We start from the raw sequence: 23,833 nt of genomic DNA, 5'->3' as shown, positions 1-23,833 counted from the left end.
AGCATTCAACTACGAGAAAAAGATAATGAGGTTTGAGTTCGCATCTGCTCGCTTGCACCAGGACGTAATAATTACATACGTCAGTGTTTAGGTATATGGCGGCTTTACGTCGAACCAAGGAAGGTCGCCATGAGTTAAGCCACACAGCGCTCTCCTCAATTAAAATGGCTAATGGGGTATATATACGTTGGTAGGCGTAATTCAGTGCAACGCGCTCACGCACCCACGCGTGTCTATCTGTTACGGTAGCTTAGTGGTTGTGGCATTGCTCTGCTAAGCTCGAGGTCGCGGGGTTGATCGCAGCCACGGCGGTGACATTTCGATTGGGGTGCAATGTACAAACGCACGTTGCAATTTTTCTTTCTAGAATTTTATTCTTTTTGTGCCATGCTTGCGAAAGCTTTTTCACACTAAATGTGTTAGGCAATGCTGTCTCTGCCTGAAACGAAAAAAAAAATGCAAGGTGGGTAGGTTTAACACGCGTGTTTGTTGATCTGTGCGCTGTAAAGTATCGCCACTGGAGCATGCACTGCTTTTGTTGCGTGCAACTGTCTTACCGTTGCGTCGCCTTATCTGCAACATCAACGCAGCCTACAAATTGAGCTTGCAAATTTGAACCTTCTACATACAAATAACTGTTCGTTGTTGTTGCTGGTAATAACTTTTTATTTTCTATTCATGTCCTTCTTTTTCCCAACCATCCTACAGAATCTTTCCAGGGCTACTCATCCTGCCGCATTACGCCAACGTAACCTTATACACATTTAATTAAATCAAACGTAGTTCGACTTTCTTTTAAGGTACTTTAGGTCGTCAAGCCCTTGTTTCACGAATGTGTTTGAGCGTGCCGCAGAAAAAGGCGTGTTGTTGCTTTTAAACACCTTCCTTGTATGACAGGTTGTATCCATGGCAACGAAAGCGCTGTTTCCTGAACAACCTTTTCTTCTTACCACATAATGAGAGATACGGTCACGCTTGCACAGAGATTGGTGTGGACATCGCCCGAAATTAGGCACAACTGCATCAGAGCACCAAATATGTAAGGAAAAGGCAAAGAAAGTAAGGCGCCTGTTCGCATGTAGGCGTGAGTGCAATCTATTCTGAGGTTGTTTCTATACGCACACGGAGGATGTAGCTTACCGCTTCTGTTCAGGGCTTTATTTCACGCTCCATCGAACGGAGTGGATTGTTTCTTGCGCCTAGCGCGAACACCGTCGCTGCCAGTATACCGGAAACGATAATGAAACAGCAAAAGAGTAGCAGTTTCACGCTATTAGAGGATCGTTATTTCATTAATGTGCATATGCGTTTTCTCTCGCGGACGCATAAAACGAATTTGCTCTCCGCTTCGTTCTTTCCAACGCTGCGTTAGTGTTAGCGGCAAACACTGTTGGCGAGCTGTTGGCGAGACCGCAATTACTTCTCCGCCTGGATCACGACCGGAAGAGAGCTGATCGATGTGAAGCGTTAGGTTTGTTGTAGTTTTTCCAGCTTGGTGATTCAACGCCTTCCTCCCGCTCCTCGATGCTTCTTTGTGTGCCTTATTTCATGTGATCAATACTTATCTGTTTCTATACTCTACCTGCCGAAATAGCATACATTTTTTTATGTAACACGCATTTTTAGACGTGTGTCAGCGCTTTGCTTTTACAGATTCTCGGCTGAAATGGCACACGTCGGTTGAGATAGAATGCTAGCAGCTCACAAAATTGAAGATCAATAAAAGGAAGCATGGAAGGAACACGCAACCGCGACGATAATATACTAAATTTAAATGAAAAGGCTTATGAAATCATGAACTTGTACACAAACGCCTGACGTAGGTGCCATATGGCTACAAGCCACCAAAGAAAATTGCAACTTAAACACACGTGATACATACATACCTACATACATACATACATACATACATACATACATACATACATACATACATACATACATACATACATACATACATACATACATACATACATACATACATACTGTCAGTGATCCAGCAGTAGAGGCCTCAGTAATAATTTCGGCCAGCTTCATTTCTTTCACGTGCACGCATATAACGGTACATGAGTGTTCTCGCAGCCGGGAATTGAATCATCGGCCTTACACTGTGAGGCTGAACGGCATGACCATTTGCCCTCCATGGCAGGTGGCACCACAAATAAAAAAAGGAGGGGGTTGGAGGAAGTGCACGAACACGCCAAAAGTCTTTAAAATCTGATGATTGCATCCTGTCATTTCTACACATTATACATTTCGTCATCGCCCTCAAACACTTCACTGCTAGGCATGTTAAACAAAAAAGCTTTAAAACAGAGAAACCGCAGCAGGTACGGCTCATCTCAAACGCACTTGTTCTCGTTGTGTAAAATATGCAGACTATCCCACACCTCGCTTGCGAATGACATTCAAGTAATATAAAGAACGTAGGCTCACTTGAATTTCGCGAAAATTGTGATTATTTCAAGCTCTCCATGTTCGTATCGGCACATAATGACAGAAAAGATGTAAAGCCTACAAAGAAATGCCTGGTTCAATTAGACGATAGCCAGAAAGGCCTCGTTGGCTTACTGTATTGGCACGAAGCGTACTCCGCTCAAAAGCAATTAACTGAGCGCTTGTCCTATTTCATCTTTTTCCCCGTGGAACTGCCACTGACGGCAATTACCATATGAAATAACTGCTTTGTTTTCCAAGCACCATCGTGCGTGAGCTTTGAGAACTAGCTCTTTCAGTGCTCTTGGAAGCCACTCATTTTTCTCTCTGACTACACATTTTGCTTTTCTTTAACATCAGCAGGTGTTGCATAGGGGCGCCGGATTGATTTATGCGTTGCGTCCTCTCGCAAAGCTTTCTTTTTTTTTAGAAGGGGGTAATAGGAAGGAGAGCAGGAAATTTAATATCCTGCCATTATCATACAAGTTTTGAAGTCTTCCTATTTTGTACTAGAGCTATGCTGTTCTCGAGCCTTGAAACAGCGCACGGACCAAAGAAAAAGAGAGAATGAAAGAGAAGAAAGAAGGAAAGAAATCGTAAAAATCGCAAGCACATCAAGGGCCGCAAACACAGGACGCACTGCTCCTTCCTATAGTTTGCTGCGCTACTGCTCTGCCTAATAACTAGGCTGAAACCCCTTTGGTGCTTGTCGTGCCATACTTTTTGTTTCCGGGAACTTCATCTATTCATCCAAGTAACTTAACATTGTACGGTGGACACGGCTGCTATAACGCTTGTCTGAAAGATCTATCTTCCGTGCTTTGTTTTTTCACGTGCTTCGAACTGTTGGTACGCTGGTGAAAGGCCTCTTCCTGCCGGTCTGCTGGATTTTCCCTTCGTGTCCAGAACGAGAGAGTGCTCAACGCTGACCTCGCTCAAAGAAGCAAGCCGGGTGGGTGGGTCACAAGATTTGTACATCGCTGGGCGGGACCCGAGAGTTACGATAAGAGCCTTGCCCCGTTCGAGGGAATCCTGCCGGTGGTTTCCACATTCACTACCGTGCCTAATAGAGAGTGCGCGGGGTGCCCAATGTCCCCTCAGTGGTCACTGTGGACCACCCATTTCCGAACCCAGTGTGCTGGCTAGCGCTGACATCGGCTCTGGTGATTTAGGAAAGGCGACCAGTGTGGTCTGATTATGACGCAAGCTGTAAGCCCTCCTCCACCTTAAAAAAAGGGAAGCACGAAAGAAAGGTAGAAAGGAGAAAGCTTCGCCTATAGGGACATCCATCCGGATGTCGAGGTAATCCGTGGCTATATCGACGGTCGCCTGCAAAATAAATATGTGCTTTCTCGGAAATCGTGGCTCCAGTAGCTGCGGCTAATCACTGAATGCGAGAGAGTGCTTACGGTGAGACAGCGAGAAGCTGCGTAACGGCGCGCCACCCTAGCGCATTGCGCGTGCAGTCGGACGCCCAATTACGTTAAGCTGCTCTTTCTTACCACAACAGCAGAGATGCCACATGTTCCGTGCACGAACAGAGCGCAGTTGGGCAGAACACCAGTGTCGAATAAACGCTAAGCATTTAGTTGTCTAAAATGCTAAAAGAAGTTTTTTTTTTCTTTCAAACTCCATCCTGTAGTCTTATGTTCTATTGCTGTCACATTGACTGGATTGTCTTGGACACAGCTTTGACGGTTTGCCGTTGGAAACCAATGAATAATGGTGATAGGGGATTGACGAAGCATACAACTGTAAGAGAATTGCCTAAAGATTTCGCAACTGGCTAGATATATCACTGTAATTAACTGGCTGCGAAGCTTTGGAATGTTTGACGATCGTTCCCTTATGAAATATGATGGCGATGGCTGGCAGCACGGATGATGTATATTCAATTAGGCTTACTCAAGGAGTCATCGCGATTGCGCATAGATATTTTTTGTCGAACAGCACGACTTTCGGACCTCTGAATTCCAGCTGTGCGTCAGCGCAAGCATCTTAATCCCTTCTTCTTTTTCGCACTAAAAACAAGGGGGTCCGTGTAAGTTCGCGAACGACGCCTGCCTAACTTAAAAACTATTGACATTAAATTTTTTTTTCGACATTCCACAAAATTTAACTATCATTATGAAGCCATAGTTCTATCTATTTCCCAGCGAACGAATGGACCAACCACATTACGCGAGTGAAAGCGCAACAGAGTGCAGCACTGAGAAGAGTGTTGCTGATCCAAAAGATACCAGCACCGTCAGTGTAAATCATTGATCCTGTAGACACATTCATGTCGAAGACCTTAAGCCTCCTCGCCAACCCAAGGCCTTGTGGAGATGTTCGTATTCGGAGCCTAGTTTTTGAAGACCTCTAGTCTTCTGTGCTCCTCAAAAGCCACTGGTTGAAAGGTACACCATCACATTTTGACAATTAAAACATAATTATTACTTTTTGGGTACCTTTCCCTTCAACTAACCAATCTTACAACTCTAGCCATTATGCTAATCAAATCGTTGCAGCCGATAAATGTCGTTCTGTTCACAGTGAATATTTATGGCTCGTTTCAATAATATTTGCGACCTGCGATGGTTGCTCAGTGGTTATGGTGTTGGGCTGCTGAGCACGAGGTCGCGGGATCGAATCCCGGCCACGGCGGCCGCATTTCGGTGGGGGCGAAATGCGAAAACACCCATGTACTTAGATTTAGATGCACGTTAAAGACCTTCAGGTGGTCAAAATTTCCGGAGTCCTCCACTACGGCGTGCCTCATAATCATAAAGTTGTTTTGGCACATTAAACACCATAATTAAGGAAGGAAGAAGACGACGACGCTGTTCGATCTGTTGTCACCTCAGCTCTGTAATTTTCCCTAAGTTTTGCTATTCATTGAGTGAGTTATTTATATCCTGGGAAGACGGCCGCATCTTTAAGGCGGTACTGTCCCTATGGAAAGGGTACGGCTGCTCCGGCGCCGACATCTTTAAAGGGACAGCGCCATCCGAAGGAAGCCAGCGTGGCGGAGGCGGCCATGGCCTCGCAAGGCGTGGAGCTGCCAGTCATCAGGGACGATCAGCAGTCCAGTACGTCATTATCGCTCAGTGGGGACGACTCCACTATCGTCTACCCTGACGAGGAAGTGGCTGATATGGCGGAAGTGGACAGCGACGGCTTCAAGGTGGTGAGTCATCGGAAGCAAAGAACGGTCGGAATCCCAGTGATAGTTTTACCAACAGAGAAAGGTGCTGATTTTAGAGAGCAGAACCCTATCAGGCTCTTCGAAGCCATTAAAGTGCTGCTGGGATCTGCTCCGATTCGCAGTCGCTTCACTACGCAAGGTGCTCTTCATCTAGATATCGCAACGGAAGAGCAAGTTGACGTTCTTCTCCGGTGCTCTCAGCTTTGTGACATAAGAGTTAAAGCCCGGTTGCCCCACTCCTACATGACGAACACATGTGTTATTAGGGGAGTACCAGTGTGGTATTCAGAAAGCGACCTTCTTGACTACTTGAAACCGCAAGGTGTATTGCACGTGAAACGTATGATGCGCCGGGTGGAAACTCAAGAAAAAGAATGGGCAGCGAAGCCTACTACCTCTGTTGTGCTAACGTTTGCTCCCAACACCGAGCGCCCAGAGAAAATTAACCTCGGTTTCACCAAGCATGCAGTCAAAGAATTCGTTGAAACTCCTCCCCGATGCTTTAAGTGCCAACGCTTTGGGCATGTAGCCAAAGTTTGCATCAAAGATCAACGTTGCAAACGATGTGGTGGCGCCCACGATTACAAAGCCTGCAAGGCAGATTTTGCTTGCGCTAATTGTGGGGGCGACCATCCAGCGAGTTTCGGTGGCTGCCCCTTCCGTGTAAGCGCCTTACACCGTCGAGTGTCCTTCATTAGTGGTCCCAAACCACGACCTACTGAGAAGCCGACACCTGGAAGTGACAAGTTCCCTGCGTTAGAGTCGGAAGTTGAGTTCCCTGCGTTAGAGTCGGAAGTTCGTGGCTTGGTAACAAGCGACGTCAGTGAGCGACCTGACCCTAGCAAGACGGCAAAGTCCTCTGTGAGTGAGTCGGTTGTTCGATCTGCTTCAACCAAAACTGTCCAAGTTCCTCAGCGACCAGATCACAACCAGACTCGAAGACAAGGAGGACATTCCCTTGCCTCAAAAGAGACGAAGAAACCAGCTGCAGCGACGAAGAGTGAGTCCCAGTCCGCATCTTTTGTTGAAGTGGTGAGGCAGTGCGTTCAACAAAATAAGGAGCTCAAAAATCGGGATCTGTCCGACCTTCTGCGAGTTCTGTTTGAAGTCCTCCGCTCCTATGTTCAAGCGATGCAGGCTGGCACCCTGAAGACCTTTCTACAGCTCGTTCTTTCGTTTGAGTCCATGATTACCGCCTTCGCAGCGAACTTTGCCTTATAATATGGCTAATTTTCTTCAACCTCGTGCAACCAAAAATCACCGAAAAGTGCCGTTTATTATGCAATGGAACTGCGCTGGGATTCTAAGTCGATTAGCAGAACTGAAATTATTTTTGAAAGAAACTTGTGTTCCAGTATTGGCGCTCTCGGAGGCTGGCCTACCAAGGGGGAGATCTTTGACTGGATATGTTGCGCACAAGAATTGCAGCATAAAGTCATTTCCCACAGGAAGTGCCGCCCTTTACGTACGAAGAGAGATTCCTCATGTGGCTGTGAACGTTACCGATCTTTGCACCGATAGCATTGAGGTAGCGGCTGTGAAGATACGGCTCGGCTTTCGAACTCTTTCAGTTGCATCCGTATACGTGTCTCCGCGGAAGAAGGTAGCAATGGATTTGTTTCTCCAGCAGCTTTGTGACCGTTGCCCAGCGCCCCGAATTATCTGCGGTGACTTCAACGCCCATCACTCGGTCTGGGGTGACAGGAATACAGACTCCCGCGGACGCGAACTGGTAGAAGTTATCGACAGTTTGGACCTGTGCGTGGCCAATGACGGAAGTCCCACTTTCTTCCGGCCTCCCGCCTCAGCCACATCTATAGACCTCACTCTGCATTCACCTGACATTCGTGTGAAGTGGTCAACTGCACCTGACCGCATGGGAAGTGATCACTACCCAATTTTTGTGTTTACTGCCGACTTCAATACGCGCGGCACTAAAAGAAGCCATGTTGTTAATTGGGACAAATACAGGGAGCAACTTGCACGTGTTTCTGGAGATGTGATAGAAAAAATGATTTATGGCAAGATGGCAGCTACCACGGCGGTCAAGTTGCCTAATCATTTTCCGACTCCAGATTTAAAACTCAGGAACCTTTGCGCAGCGCGCAGAAGGGCGGAGCGACAAATGATGCGGAAGAAGGACGACAGATCCTTGAAGACGACCTATAACAGGCTTAACTCTGCCATTCGTCGCCATACGAACAAGCTCTGTAGGTCGCAGTGGGCGTCCTTCTGCGCCAGCTTGTCTGTTTTTTCACCAATGACGAGAATTTGGCGAGTCATTGGCAGCCTTGCTGGTGATTCTCGTCCTCGTAAGCCTTTCGAAGCGCTTGCACTGCTAAAGCAGAAACCTCTCGCTTGCTTGGCAGAGGAATTTGCAGATGCATTTGTACGTGCAAGCTCAGGAATTCATCAGTGCGCTCGGCCTGCAACATCTACGTCTGTTATGGACGCCCCGTTCACACTTCGAGAGCTACAGACAGCACTCAGCAGCCTGCGGCGTCGATGTGCACCAGGTCCTGACGACAATACCAACCAGATGATGCAGAACCTACCTCTAGAACACCGGAAGATGCTCCTAAGCTTTCTCAATCGAGTATGGGAGACTGGCGACGTCCCTCCTTCATGGAAGGTGGCTTGTGTTGTCCCAGTGCTGAAACCCGGCAAAGAAATGACAGACTTGGCCTCGTATCGACCTGTATCATTGACGTCGTGTGTGGCTAAGCTCATGGAGAAGCTGGCAAGTAAGCGTTTATCATGGTGGCTTGAAGATAGAAGGGCTCTGCCAACATGCATGACTGGATTCCGCACAGGTCTAAGCGCGCAAGATAGCGTCTTGGACTTGATAAGCCACATTGAACATCAAAGAGCTTTCGGCCTCTCAACACTAGCTATTTTCCTAGACGTATCAAAGGCTTATGATAACGTACTTCAAAGTTCAGTACTAAATAGCTTGATGGACATAGGCGTACAGGGCTATCTTCTGCGCTTCATTCACTCACTTATCAGTGATCGTAAAATCCAAGTGCGGTTAGGAAGTACCATAAGCACCGAAAGGGCGGTATCGCGAGGTGTACCTCAGGGAAGTGTTCTTTCCCCGACGCTGTTTAATGTTGTAATGGCTGGTCTTCCCGCTGAAGTGCAAAAACATTGCAGGCATATCCATATGTCGATATACGCGGACGACATTTGTATTTGGTTAAGCGGATATCAACACAAGCGTTTAGCTCTGATAGCTCGACAGGCCTTACTTTCAGTTCAAAATTACCTTCAAGGTGTAGGGTTGACTCTCTCGGTGGAAAAATCTGGCTTCATCATGTTTCCAGGTAGAGGAAGACGGTATGCGCGGCTGAAGATAGACATTGATCAATCTTGCCTTCGTCAATTGAAGTACAAACGCTTTTTGGGCGTAATTATTGACTACCGTCTACAGTGGCGACGAGCTGTGGACTCTATTGTGACATCACTATCTCCGCGTCTCAATGTGATCCGTAGAGTTGCAAGTGAGCAATGGGGAAATCACCCTTCTTCAATGATCAGGCTGCACGATGCACTAGTGACGAGTCGAATAATGTACCAGCTCCCTTTAATTTCCCCCTCACTATCACAGCTGGAACGACTTGAGGTTTTGCACAGAAAGGGCCTAAGGAGGGCTCTTGGCGTTCCGCAGTCTGCTCCTAATAATGCAGTACTTTATGAGTCTCTATCGAGACCTCTTAGCCTAGTCGCTTCACAAAGGCTATTGATGCAAATTGGCCGCCTCAAACAGACGATAGCCGGTCGAGCCCTTCTACAGAGCCTTCGAAAGAGATCCGAGTCCCGAGCGTACTTGGCCCTTAATACTATTGGTTACCTGGGTCTTGACGCTAGAGGTCGAACTAAGAGGTTGAATCCACCTTGGTCTTTCGCGAGCCTCGATTGTTCGTTGACAATTCCTCACGTTCGTGCTAAGCGGAGTTCTCCTTTGGCGGCAACACGTTCGCTCGTACTGGAACATCTTGAAACTGAATATGCACGTCATCTTCAAATTTTTACTGATGGCTCTGTGGACAAGGTCAGAGGATCTAGTGCAGCTGCTTTTCATATTCCCGCTTTAAAGTATGATTGGTCGGTTCGCTTCACTACAGTCGTGTCCTCCACAACGGCCGAAAGCGTTGCCATTGAGGCAGCCCTAAAAAAGCTACGGCTTTGTACGCCTCAACCCGTAGTCATTCTTACAGATTCGAAATCCGCCCTTCAAAGGTTAGAGTATGGGTTCCCTACTGATGCTTTATGTCTAAGCTCCCTACGCTCGGTGCACACTCTCCTTATCAAAGGCTTCTCCATACGATTCCAATGGGTGCCCTCGCACATAGGTATCATAGGCAACGAGATGGCGGACAGCCTTGCCCATAGAGCGCTGTCTGGGAATCCTTTGAGAAAAGTGCCTCAAGAGGACAAGAGACTCTTCAGAGAAGCGGTGTCGTGCCACTTCCACTCTTTGTGGAGCTCACCTCACAAGCCATGTGTGACTAAGGGTCTCAAAAGAAACCAAGCCACTTTACTGCTCCGCATTCGCACGGGCTCTGCTCGTACCCCTGCGTGGATGTGTAAGACTGGCCTGGCGTTGTCACCATTATGTTCAACGTGTGGTGTGTGCGGTGACATAGAACATTACCTTATGTGCTGTACTCTGTATGACGCGGAAAGGAGCGTGTTATTCGGGTCCCTCAAGAGGACAGGAATTCCCCACAGTTCTATACAGGACATTGTTTTCCCGCGCGGGAACCGGTTAGATAGGAAGGAGGTTTCTCGCCTTCTTTTAAATTACCTGCAGGACACGGATTTGGCCTCCACATGGTGACCTTAGGTGTGACTATGTGTAGTGTAGTTGTGAGGTCTGTGTCTGATTTATACGATTTATGTATTTTAAGTGTCGCTACGGTGGAGCAATTGCCGGCAGCTACTGCAAGGCTAATCCCACCAGTAGCCTACAACCACTCAACTCAACTCAACTCAACTCACCATAATTAAAAAAAAAATTTGCGCACGAAACTTCTGCTGCAGCTGAACGTACCATCGAAATGTTAGTGCCTGAAGGAAAACATTCTGCCAAATTCTTCCAGGATTTTGTACGGATTAAATAATTCAACCGTTAAATTGTAAACACAACTTGATGACAAAAAGGCCTGCTTATAGAATTAGCGTGAGGCAAACGGGCGCATTAAACACAAAGAAAAAGAAGCAGTCGGGTAATAGCACTCACAGCAAGAATTCATTGCGATGGTTACAGTGAAGGACAAATATGCATGACTCATTATCTATATCGAAAATAGGTGGCATGTAAACGTCACTTAGTAATACATAACAATCACTGTGCGGAAGATCTTCGACAAAAGGGGTAGTCTTACGAGGCCACGTGCCTTTTCAACCCTGAGCAATAACATCGCCCGACTGCTCCCAACTCCAGGCCAAAGCTATCTGCATTTTGAAAGGACGTCCGTTGATTATATCACAACTTCCTAAAATAAACTTTAAAATCTGCTTCGTAGCTCGCGATGTATCCCTTCACCATAAAGTTTCTCTTCGAAATTTGTCGATAGCGATGTTCTTTCAGTGGTTTGTTACTGCGCAGCACGTGAAATATCACAAGCCTTCACTTCGTGCTGCTAGATAATTGTTGGGCAAGAAAAAAAAGAAAGGACTTCGCCGACACCATGGCTTAGGGTTCTAAAGGCGTGTGAGAGTCTCGTATGCAAGAACCACTCCAGCGTAGCTTTACGACATGGCGATAAAAGGGAGGAGCTCCCGCCGAGGGGAATAGGGGCGATGGTTGGCTTTTCCTTTGAGCGCCTACGATATGGGTAATGCTTTCTCTATATATTTATGACGCTGAGCTGAAGGTACAAAGCGACTTTTTTTAAGCAATGTATTTGACATCTGAGAGAGACATTCTGACATCTCAGAATGTCTGCACGTTTTGCCTGCCTTCCTTTTACACTCGAACGCGTGCAGTTAACTGCTCGTACATTTATCAACACCAACTGCTTCTTCACGGTCATTTGCGATGTGTGTATTCATTTGGTGAAATTGCGCATGCCGCCTAGGGAGTCAGGTTTACCTGTTGCACACGTGTGTAGTTATACAAAACACAGCAAACAAACAAAACATGTCCAAAATGCAAGACTATTCTTGTCAACCCCATTCTTCTCAATAATCTCAAGCCTCGATGTATTGAATGTGCCACGCGAGCTTCAATTCCTATCTAAAAGTAAAGTTCGCTCAAGTAGTGCGCATTGATTAGTTCAAATACCATTGAGAAAGCGCGTGAGTGCAGTCATGCCGGCATTTTTTCGCAGCTCATAGGCTAGCATAAGAAGGGTTCTTTTTTTAATTTATTTTGTTCAACATTTCGAAACCTTTAATTACAACATGTTGCTTTCTTTCAGAGTGCGTTTTCTTAATGTTTAAAATGAGATGTTTATGCCTCGTTTATGATGTTTATGATGTTTATACTCCTGTGATAAAAAAAGAAACAAATACTTTCGAAAGAACGATACTATTGTGTCACCAAAAACAACTCAAGAAAACATTCTGGTTTTGGTGTCGTATTAAAGTGTGCTTATATGTAGCAGTGGACAAACTTTTCTGAAAGGCAATCTCCCACAGACTACTTTAACGACGATGAGTGTTGGAGAAGCAACAGCGCACTTAAACGCGACGCAACTAATCCAGTGTTTATATATCGATCCATCAACGCCATGAAACTGTGTTAAAAAGTTTTGAGAACTCTTTCAACCTTTTCTTTCGTTTATTGCTTGGCATCGTTGATGAAAATATTGTTTTGAATATGCATAAACTCGTACTTTTAGGTGTCAGAAGTGGGAAACCTAACACGTTGTTCGAAAGGCCTAGTCCTAAATCTCCACCGATGCATCTAGCACCGTAATTAAAAGCTCATCATTGGACCACTCTTCGTGTCCCAGAGAACCATGCGCTCCCGATAATTAGGAAAGACTAGAAACGAGACCACTGCTGGTCGAGGGGTTGCGTGATGGAGTAGGTCTCACGTTGCCCGCGACTGCGAAATAACAGCGAACGGAGTAACAATAACGCAATCTACCGGGTAGGAAAGGAACTTATAAAGAAAAAAAAAATGATCAAGGCAGGCGTACTTTCCCGGCGTTCTGCCTGGCTTGCATTAGGAAGTACAAGACCGAGCAGAGATTACTGCACGCACATATTCATTAGTGAGAAATGCGCCGAGAGCCCTAACTTTCTTCTCTCACTCTTCTCCCCTTTCCGTTGCCGCTGAGCCATGCTCCCTCTACGGCTACAGAACATAGCGTAAACTCTTCCTGTTCCCAACTAGAACCACTTCACTTTCTCATCCTTGCGACTGACAAACTTGTGCCGGTTGCGTGTGCATGGCTACTTTTCACGCTGGCAAGATAGAAAGCTGCAAGGCTCTGACTATCTGCAGAAGCACTTCCACGAAACGACGTTCGTCAACAGATTAGAGAGAGAAAGCGAAGACTTAAAGGTTCCTGCCGATTCTATAAGCGGTTGGGGACATTTTTTGACTCGAGAAACCCAAGTAACACTATAGTTGCTTTCTGCGTCAGTGACACGCACGGCCCAAAGTTCAAGGGTCTTCGCCTCGGAAAATGGTCTTGACTCCAGCCGGTGCCAGCTCGGCGCTGGATGCTGTAACGCGAATGAAAGCAGAGAGATGTTCAATAGTGCGAGTCTTGCCGGAGCAAAGAAAGCACATTAAAATTCTGTATAAGGTAATGCGCTAGCATGCACTAGCACGCATGCGAATGATGTTCCAAGGAACGTTACGGCGTCCTGTTAGAACTCTCAACTTGTCGGTATTTTCTCTCAGGTTATGTCCCGAATGATGTCAGAATAAGGGGGATACCCAATGTGGTTACGGCTGATGAAAAAAAAAAAAACGACTCGACTGCTGGTGGGTGGACAGTTGCCATGTCAGGGAGGCCGTCGCGGCAATCAACTCAGTTTTGCACATTGCTCATCCCTGGGGAGGGGACACGGATAGCCACGCGATGAAGAGGACAAAGCAACTCAGCTCGACCGTCTACAAAACTCAGCGAGCGTGCAAAGGATAAAACGAAGTAGTGTCCCCTGACATGTCAATGACGCAGTCGAAGCCGAGCAAAAAAAAAAAAACAATAAAAGAAGAAAAATAAAACGCTCCTCTCGTATCCTCTCTAGAAGGGGCGGGACACATTCGTATGACAACTCTATGTTTAGGTTCGCGGCTGAGGAGTGACCGCACTTAGGTGGGTGTGTTGTCGTAATGGGGTGGTTTCTGTTGATGCTCGTTCACTTGACATGTTGCGGTGTCGTAGTGTCCATTTTTGGCGCCTGACTGGAAAGGCTCAATTATCGGAAGCCAGCTCCAGAACGTCAACAAGCCCGTAACCCGTATTGATATGCACGAGACGAGAGTTCCCCGATTCCCCTCTCCAGTCTGTAGAGGCATAATTTATCTGATTTGGTTTTCTTATTCACACCCTTTTGCTCTCGCAGCCCGATTTTGTTTTTGTTTTTGTCCCGAGGGTGCCACAACCGTGGTAAGCTTGTATTTTCCCGTGGCATTTGGAACAGAGGTAAGAATGTGGTTTTGAATGCATATTTAACCCAATGCGCGGCTACTTTTCAAGCGTGGTAAAGTAATCGTGAATATCGCATCGACAAAGGCAGTGCGATTTGTGTCCGTGCCTTGTTAGAAGCTGTTCAAAAGCAAGCATTGCTTTTTCTTCCTCCAGTCATAGTGCGAAGCTCACGAGACGTTGCGTACGTCTTTAAATTTTGAGGCTTTCGGTTCTGGATACATCACGATGCGCAATTGCACTAAAAGCTTTACACAAGTACTATATTGAAATACGTGGCGTGCTCAAAAGGGCACGTTAATGAAAGAAAAGACCAAGCAAGATGTTTTAACGCGCCGTTTCTCTACTGTCTTATTTACTCCGTGCGGTGCCATTCGGAGACATGCAGTATGGTCAACGGCAATATGAAGTGCTGTGGCACGCGCAAATAGGTGGTTTTTTACTGACCATGCCACCCAATGCGCACTCCATTTTCTCCAATGAGCACAATCTGCGTTTTGGGGAAGCTTTGGCGTTGTTTAAAAAGTGCATGGTTTAAGAAACATTGTTTAAAAAGTGCCTTTAGGTTGAAATCTCGCTGAGCGGCAATCGTGTACTCAAGCTTGTTTATCTGCGGTCATTCCCGTGAAAACTTCAACGAAGGGAAATTATGATATGTGTCAATATCGGATGTTGAACGCTGTTTGTAGGCCTTGTCATTCGACGTATTTTAGCTCTTGCACGCAGGTAAAGTTATTTGGTACTTATATTTTCTAGTTCTCTAGCCTGTATTTTTTGCCACAAAGCCTTTGCTCTTTGCCCCTCTTAGATTATCTTTTACATCCGCCATTGGGCAAAGCCATTGCCTCGCTTCTGTACTACCATCTACATCAAACAAATTTTGCTGTCAGATTTTACGTGCCAAAACCCTGGTATGACTACAAGCCGCGCCATAGATTGCAGGGAGGGGGGGGGGGGGGTAAAAAGGATTGTACTCGAGCACTTGATATTCTCTAACCTGGTACACCCGATGAACGGTACACAATAATTTTTTTGCATGGCGCCTCGACTGAAATAGATGCCATCGCGGCCGTGAAACGCACCCGCGACCTCGTGATTAGCAGCGCACTGCCATAGCCGCTAAACGACTACGGCGGGTCCATCTCCATTAGTGGTAGACACAGCACGGTACGGCATTATTGCTTTGTGCGCTGACTTTATAGGCACGCCGACAACTAAGCCGCAATGATTTGAGGACATCGTTAGGGGCAGACAGTATAACTTTAATTTATGTCACCTGCTTAAGCAACCAATTATTAGGGACAGCTTGCTTGAAGCATTCTAAGGAAGTGCATTTCAAAGAAAAAAAAAAAAGAGCGCCACCAATACACTTAGCTAATATATCTTGTTTTATAGCTCCACTTTTCATGGCTATTCCAGCATCTTTGGCAGCCCGATGCATGGTTCACTGTCTCTGACAGCGATGCGTTGTGCGCGTGTCGTAACAGGGTTTCCCTTCTCCAGCAGTGCTGATCAGTACCAATATTTACCGAAGCTTCCAATCGGCACACCTACCGGGTTCTGCTTGCCACCGCTTTGTCCCGTTCCCTTGGATACCGAGAATGTACTTATCCTTTTTGGGTCGTCACCCTCGGTAAGCTCATTTTTCACCGGAAGCAGCCGTGCCATTCGTGATGTCCAAGAGGCCCCGTGACAGCCCTTGGCTTCGAGAATGCTTTGATGTGTCTCGTTTGTCCTGCGCAGGCGTGGAGGACTCGCAATGTGTAAACAAGAGCGAAAGTCGTCGTCACTCGCGCAATCCGCGATGGGGAAAATACTGACCCCACACTTTTGCCGAAGATTGGGTTTGCGGAGCTCGCCGTTTGCATGTCTGCGCAAACGACCATTTCGATGTTTCGTTTTTGTTTGGCGAGTTGCCCTGCCGCTGCTTCTCGTCAATTGGTAGGAGATCCTCACCATATTGGCCTTGTTCGAATATCTGCCAGCGTAAGACCCAATGCGTTGTCAGAAGGTTAGTCTATGCAAGAGCCCTGTACATGATTGCGACAATGCGATCTTTCAGCCGACGCTTTTTCCGACTAGGTATACGGGCGTAAGCCTCTTCCGAAATTAAACAATTTGGAGGACGCATAGGCTTCGCCTTTAAGAATGGAAGGCAACAACATCAAATCATCGCTGGCTACTTTTCAGACTGCTCGTGTACTGCAGCTTATGTCCACTGCAGCTTTTGCAGCAACGCCGGTGGCAAACGCTATGCACGAAGGTGAACTTTCTGGTCGAAACTCGGCCTCTTGCATGGGCTGATTTTGGAGGTAGTCGCATAGCCGCGGCAAAAAATTACATATTTTTTGAGGTTTCTGTTGTTGTTTCGCACTCTTAATATTTCAGTATGAGAATATTTAACATAAAAGGCATGCGCTGTCAGTGTTTTGTTTCACTATATTTGTTTGGAGGCTTTCATCCTCAACATTACGACGAATAACTTTGTCAATAATGTAAGACAAGGTATCAGCAATTGTAGTGATAGCATGGTGTGGCAATAAGATCCGCACATACCGCATGCCCTATAGCAAGGCGTAACATACACATATACCCATGTATATACTGGAATTTTCGCTCATGAAGACACCGGCACCGGAAGACGACACCAGATATTCTGCGACAGGGGCCCTTAACGCAATCGCGTTAAAACAGCGGTACTGATCTGATAAATATCCGACACGAATAATTGCTAGCACACCCACAAGGCGTGTACGTGCTGGAATATTCTTTTTTTTTTTCTTAATTTATAGTGGAAGTTTGTTTGATTGCTTGGGCCCACTTTATTTTAATGCGAGGCATTCTTCTCCAACTGAACCTATACTTCAGCAAAACTTAAGGTGGAACTTATATTTGACGGGTGTCTCAGTTTTTTTCATGGGGCGATTCGCAACATTGTGCGGTCTAACTATTACTCCCACTGGTGCCACCAGGACCACTTGTTAGGTGCTACTGGGTATGTTCTACGGGGGCTCCTCGGTACAGGCAACTGGAGATACATGCCGCTCACCGTATGTGCCGTTCTTCGATGAACCTTTTTACGCCAGCTTAGGTTAGTGGGCATGACAACAACAGCAAACACCAACGTCATTACAGGTACGCGATACCTCTCATTACGTAGACGTCAACAAGAATCAAGACTGCTTGAATACTTGTTAGCTATTTATTACATTTTTATGTTGCTTCATAGTATCACTGTGTTTTGTAACAGATTTGTTGTTTGCAATATATCAACACTTTAGCGCTCCCACTAAATCTGTGACTGAATCAAATGTCTACGCTAGAATGATCTACGCTGCTCTTCTTTGATTTGTTACCATATACCACTTCTACTGAGTCACATTAAAGCCGAAGTTTCGAGTGGAAAAAGCAGTCGGCAAAAACTTCGAATGTAATCAAATCAATAAATAAGCTAACGGCTTAGTTAAGAAGTCAGTGAATCGATCATAGGGTCAAGTAGATATATTACGCGTCGCGAAGTGTTCTCAATTCAGTGGGCTGCCTAAAACTAAAGATTTAGGAAGGCAGGACAAGCTGCTCATAATTAAGTTGCTATATGACTTCCTTAGGGAAAAAGTAGACCACTCGCAGGTGATTACTGAATAAGCGCTTTAGCCTTACGCAAGAGCTCAAATTCTGGCTAGATGGTTAGTCATGACGGCCAAATAAGAGCGCGTAAAAACAAAGGCACAAAACGTACAAGAAACATACGCAATACCGGCGTGTAAAAAAACAAGCCACTAACGTTTAACAGACATACACAACGCTGTGTACATCCCTTCAACGTTCAACCCTCGTTCTTTGCGCGCTGATATTCAAGATTAGCCTTAAGGCAACTTCCATGCCATTTCTTAAGCGCCTTACTTCAATAGGTCACTAGCCTGTTAGGACAAAGAGAACGTCAGTTGTAAAATGCATTATGTAATTTGGTAGTGGTATAATTTTTCTCTGAGGCTGTTCTTTATAGCTTAGTGGATCCTGTATTTTAGAACTCTGAAATGGAACCATATTCGATGCAATATGAAATTTGCGAAATGCGCTTCGTATTTTAGACTTGTATTGCGGGTCAGTGTTGTAAACTTGCGTACGTATAGCAGAGAGAAAGCTCGCGTAGCAAACATAGATGGATATCGTCGTATCCCAGCCCAGGTAATCATGTTGCCTTGATAACGTGATCGATCTTGATTATAGCTCCTGAGAGCTGAAAATTATCTTTACTCCGAATAGGCAAGTATTATGTAGCCATGCAGCCGTGAGAGCAGTAGGTGACGTTTTCAAAACGGACTAATATAAACATCACACCATTGAAGTCTTGTTTGTGATTAAATTTGCAATAAAATTAAATTTTTCCAAAGCTATTCTGTGTAGGCTTTGGCTAGTGCTCTCTTGGCTATGACTACTGCTCAAATCCTGTGGGCAAGTCAAACACACACTTTCACGAAGAAAGTATTGTTGATTTGCTTGCTTACTGAACATCCGTTCTCGACACATTTATTTGAATATTGTTTGGTTGTGCAAAGAATGGTGGCTAGAAAGGTTTGGTCTGCTAGAGCCTGAAGCAAATTATGTACATTGAAACTGGCAACATCGCGTACCTTACGCCTTCAAGCTACTGTGTTTTCTCGCGTGATTTGTTCCGATTTCATGTATTAGAGAGCGGTAATCATTACTGAAGCAAGAAATGTTAAGTTTTTCCCATGTCTAACAAAAATATTGGCTCATCTTTTTGCTTGTTGAGTTAACTTTATGATATTTTTTCACATCCCCTTTCGATAGAGTCATCAGTTAGTAACGTTCACGTTTAATTAAGCACTTTAGCGAGTTGGTTCCTCGAACTAACTGGTTACAGAACTCCTATTTCTCTACTGAAAATACCTAGAAGGGGCAGCGCTGTACTTGAGGTAATCGCAGAAGATATTAACAAAGCAAGTATGCACCTAAGTGATTTGAGAGTAACTGAATGCAAACTTGCTTGTTTCATGGTTCGTTTTTGCGCTTTGAACACGAGCCTCATTCATGTCAGCTGAACAAGAAACAGTTGTTCACGAGTTGCACTCGCTGCAGGAGTGCCAGACACAGGCACAAGTACCTCAGCTGTCGGCGGTTTATGCACATATCTCTGCGGTACATGTTTACTACTTGCTCCCACGGGACTGCATGGGGGTGATTTCGCTGCACGTTTGCCATCAAGCCAGCCACTCGACTGAGAGGGTGTCGAACGCGTCCAGCTTTGTGTGCAAGGCAAGAGCCCTTCACTCAACAGGGCGGGGTTGAAAGCAGCCGATAACGCACCGAGGGCTTGAGTACGGTGGTTGGTGGACGCACAGCAGCGCGCCATAGCTTGAAGCACAGGAGGTATGGTGTTGAGAGTGTGGAGGTGTCTTAACAGAGACACCGGGGTGGTGTTACATCGATCCCATTTGGCTTATATCCTTCTACAGCGATCGCGATGCCACTTTACAGACGTCTGCATGTATTCGTTTCCTACCCGATTCCGCCAACCCACAAAGGCCTGCAAAGCCGGGGATATTTTCTGTATAGGATTCGTCTGAGTGTTTCTTTTCCGCACCTCAACGTCCATCTCGTCGGCTGGTCGAATAACCCAGACCTTCGAGCACTGTACATAAATAATAATAATTAACCTTTCACAATACAATTAGGGCTCTTTGCGGAAGATTGCGCGTTATATAAGGGGATTGGAGATAAATTTCTCCAAAACAGTTCTCCAATTGTTATCTGCTCGAAAAAAAAAAAAAAAACAAGAAGCTCGCCAGTTCTTCTTTCACTTTCAATAACGATGCAATAAATATTGTAACCGAGTCTAAATATTTATGCGCTTGGTAACTTTCAGAATTATAATGGAAACGACAGGGTACCTAGCCTATGTACCTTCCAAGGCAGGAATAAGGTGAAGTTTTCTACATAGGAGCCCTAAAGGATTCAGTCTGTTCACATGAGCGCTACTGTAGAAAATCTATGTGCCGTCCGTCCTCGAGTATACCAATGTAATGTGGGACAATCCGATGGCCCGCGACACTAACAAACTTGAGAGAGTACATAATTTAGGTGCACGGTACGTCTCCAATAGATAGGTGTGAACTTTGGCGCTACAAACGCCAAGAAAAGCTTAAAATAGAAGAAATTAGAAGGGCGACAGAGACGATTACGCCTAAAGTTCTTTCGTTTCATAAACTGTGGTACGATTGACATGCCAATGGATGTCAGTCGCTTAGGAGCAAGAGCCCCTGTCAGGCCAAATGGCCTTTAGCTCTTGTTTCCTCTTTCTGTAATGAAGAAAGAAATAAACTTCAAACTTCAAACTTCAGAAGTAGCTACCTCGGCCTCGTTTACCGATGACAACGCGTAGGCCACAAGATGAAAGTAGGCGAAATTGCCTGCAAGGTAGACTTGTTTCAAACGGCTTTTCCGCAAAAAAGAACTACGCATTCAAGGGTGAAATAATTGACCTGATGATATTGCCAGTGTTGTGTCAAATGACGTATTTTCGATCCTCTTGAAGTGAATTGAAATTTCTACTTCTATTCTCTTATTGTTTTGCGTGTTTAGAACTTCTTTATTTTGCTGGAATAATTCTTGTATAAATGTGATGAAATTTTCCATATACTTTATTAATAATTGCAACATCCTCACTGTAGGGAAATTTTTGGCGCTGTGGGTACGGTATGAATGAACGAATGAATGAACGAACGAATGAATGAATGAATGAATGAATGAATGAATGAATGAATGAATGACTGTATGAATGACTATATGAATGAATGAATGAATGAATGAATGAATGAATGAATGAATGAATGAATGAATGAATGAATAGTGTGGGAAACAGCGCTGAATAACAAGGACTGCGATACACGTAATCACAGGACCAGCGCTGCTCCCATGTGTACATCCATCTAGGACCTCGCCCCATTCACGCAATATACTTCGCCAACTTCCACAACCAGAAGTTCTCCACTACGATACGCTTCAAATGATGGAATACGCAATCATTACGTGATGGGAGTTGCGGACGTTGAACAATATCCTAGAGCGTTGGCAGGAAACCGCGGTCGCACGTGCTATTCTCGGCCCATGGTCTGATGCAGCAACTGCAAGGCGCGTAATATAGATGTTATTGGAGTTCTTCTGTGCCATGGGACTCCACGAGTTGCTTTAATAGGGTCGTTACGCAATCCACTGTACGCACTCATTCCTTCCCTTCTATTCGTCATCTTTCATCCCTAGACTTTTGTTCCTGTTCCCCAATCAACAGTGAACCACTGCAGGCTAGACCGCACTAGCTTGAGGAGACCCATCCGCCTTTTCTCGAAATAAAATCTCTATCTGTATTCGTTTGCAAGCGCCCGGGTCATGGACATAATTTGACGTGCGAACGTACCCTTACACAAATCAGTTTTGTGTCAATAGATATCATAGAGAGAACGAACAATCGCGGATATGTAGTCATAAATGGACATTATACCGTTCCTCTGGATTCGTGAAACGAGAGGTGGCTCTTCAGATACTCTCGTAAAGACCTTACTAACCCACTCGTGTATTCTCTTATGTACAAATCTGTATAACGCCGCGATAACGGCTACTCCTATCTACTGAGTCTAAAGCCCCATTAAAGACCAACTAGCTCCCATTCATGGCGTCGGCTTCCCACGGCCTCCCGTTCTTTCTCACCGACAACATGTCGCTACGTTAATAGCTTCACAAGTTGGGCAGCACACTGCTACTGTGCGACTCGGGTCATTCTTTTAAATCATGCTCCTTTGGCTGCTCCGGCGCTGACCGGCTGACCCGACCATTCTTCTAAAACCATAAACGCACGCCGCCTGCTACACCCACAGTTCTAGAAAGGCTTCCCATCATCTCTCTCTTCCAACAAGCCCCGTCCCACGCCTTTTGTCCTTTTTCTTATCCTGCCACTTTCTCACCCTCCCCCGCTTTCTTCTCTTCGTCTTCCAACACCTCCCTTCCCGCGACGATGCCTAGAAACGGTAAATGACAACGCTCATTTTCTTTTCAGTCTCTTCCTTTACAGCCAGCCATCGCTGACAACCGCACACGACATCACCTAACTAGCCCTTTAAACGTAATCCTCCTAGGCGACAAGTCAGCCTTTGACAAAGACAGATGCACCTATTGAACCGTTTACCAGCCTTTCTGGGAAACATTTTCCCTGTTTATATAACTTCTATACCCCTAATGTACACTGGTTATCACGAAAGTATAAAATATATCGCTGTCAGTCACAACGTGGGCCATTTTCTGTGAATTAAAGCGGCACTCACAGCAGGTGCAGTCAAACTTCACTTTCATCTGGCTCTGGCAGAAGGCTCCATATTGTAGGCAAAATGTTATGGGCTTGTCAGGCTATGGAAAGAAAACCATGGCTGTCGCAACTTTGTAAAAGGCAATGAGGCTCGACTTTCCTATTATGTCAATTGATCATACATTTCGCCGCGATGCTGTGCCGAAAAGGCAGCGCTATGCGCGTAGTATTCCGAACACATTCTGCCGAGGCTTCCGTCCTCCGACTTGCAAAGTATAAACATAGAAAACTGAGAGCACTAAGTTGCGTCGGAGAAACAAGCTCGTTTCAGTGAGACGACGTGAAAGCCCCGCGCGCAAAGCTTCGCTGGCGACGCCGTCGCCGCGGGCGGGCCGTATTTCTTGCGGCTATCGCTCCCGTTTTCCGGAGGACACTCAGGTCCCACTGTTGTTGGGCAGCCTGCCGATCACGTGACGTTTCCGCTTTTTGCTTGCAGACCAGATGAATGCGGATCGAGTCAACGACAGCCGCACACTGCTCGCTTTGACAATAACCCGCCCGCACACCGACTCCGTCTTTCAGCGGCCGACCGGACGTTGGCCGCTAGAGCGCGCTGCGAACGAGGAGCGGGCGTGCGGTGTCTCCACCCCGATCACACGCTCCACTGGGATAGCCCTGCCTGTTCAGCGCACAATGACGCTGACAGGGAGAGGGGGGCTTCAAATGTTTGTCAGGCAGCAACCCCCGCGGGTAGCTTGTCATTACCCCACCTTCCCCACTCCTCTTCCCTCACCACTCCCTCGTTCTCGCACGAAGTGTTACTGACGCCCGCCCCGACAATTTGTTCGTATCGGAAGCCTAGGAAATCAAGCGCACTCGAATCGCGAACGCTGCCGATTCGTGCGAGCGAAAGCGAGCTGGCCAGGACACAAAGCCGCGCTGCCCCCATTTCCGTGTCGATCGGCATGTTACGAGACGGACAGCGTATAGGAGGGCCACGCGTCACTGCAGTGTCAGTGCGGAATAGGATGCTCACTTAGATCGATGACCGACGACTGGCCGAGACACTTGAAAAGTCCTCGATAATGCTTCCGCCGACAACGCTCGCACAAAGTAATAGAGAAGGGAGTTTTCCGGGTTAACTAAGAAGGCTCATTAGCACGGCTACGAAAGGAGAAAAAAAGAAGCAGCACGATGTCACTGCATTGATGAGTAAAAGATTTCTCTAAATGCAAAATGTAGAGCGACAAGAATTTACCGTGGTCTTTGGTT

This window comes from Dermacentor andersoni, chromosome 7, assembly GCF_023375885.2.
Source record: "Dermacentor andersoni chromosome 7, qqDerAnde1_hic_scaffold, whole genome shotgun sequence".
Lineage (NCBI taxonomy): Eukaryota > Metazoa > Arthropoda > Arachnida > Ixodida > Ixodidae > Dermacentor > Dermacentor andersoni.
The sequence above is the reverse complement of the archived record's forward strand: the minus strand, read 5'-3'. Positions refer to the sequence as shown.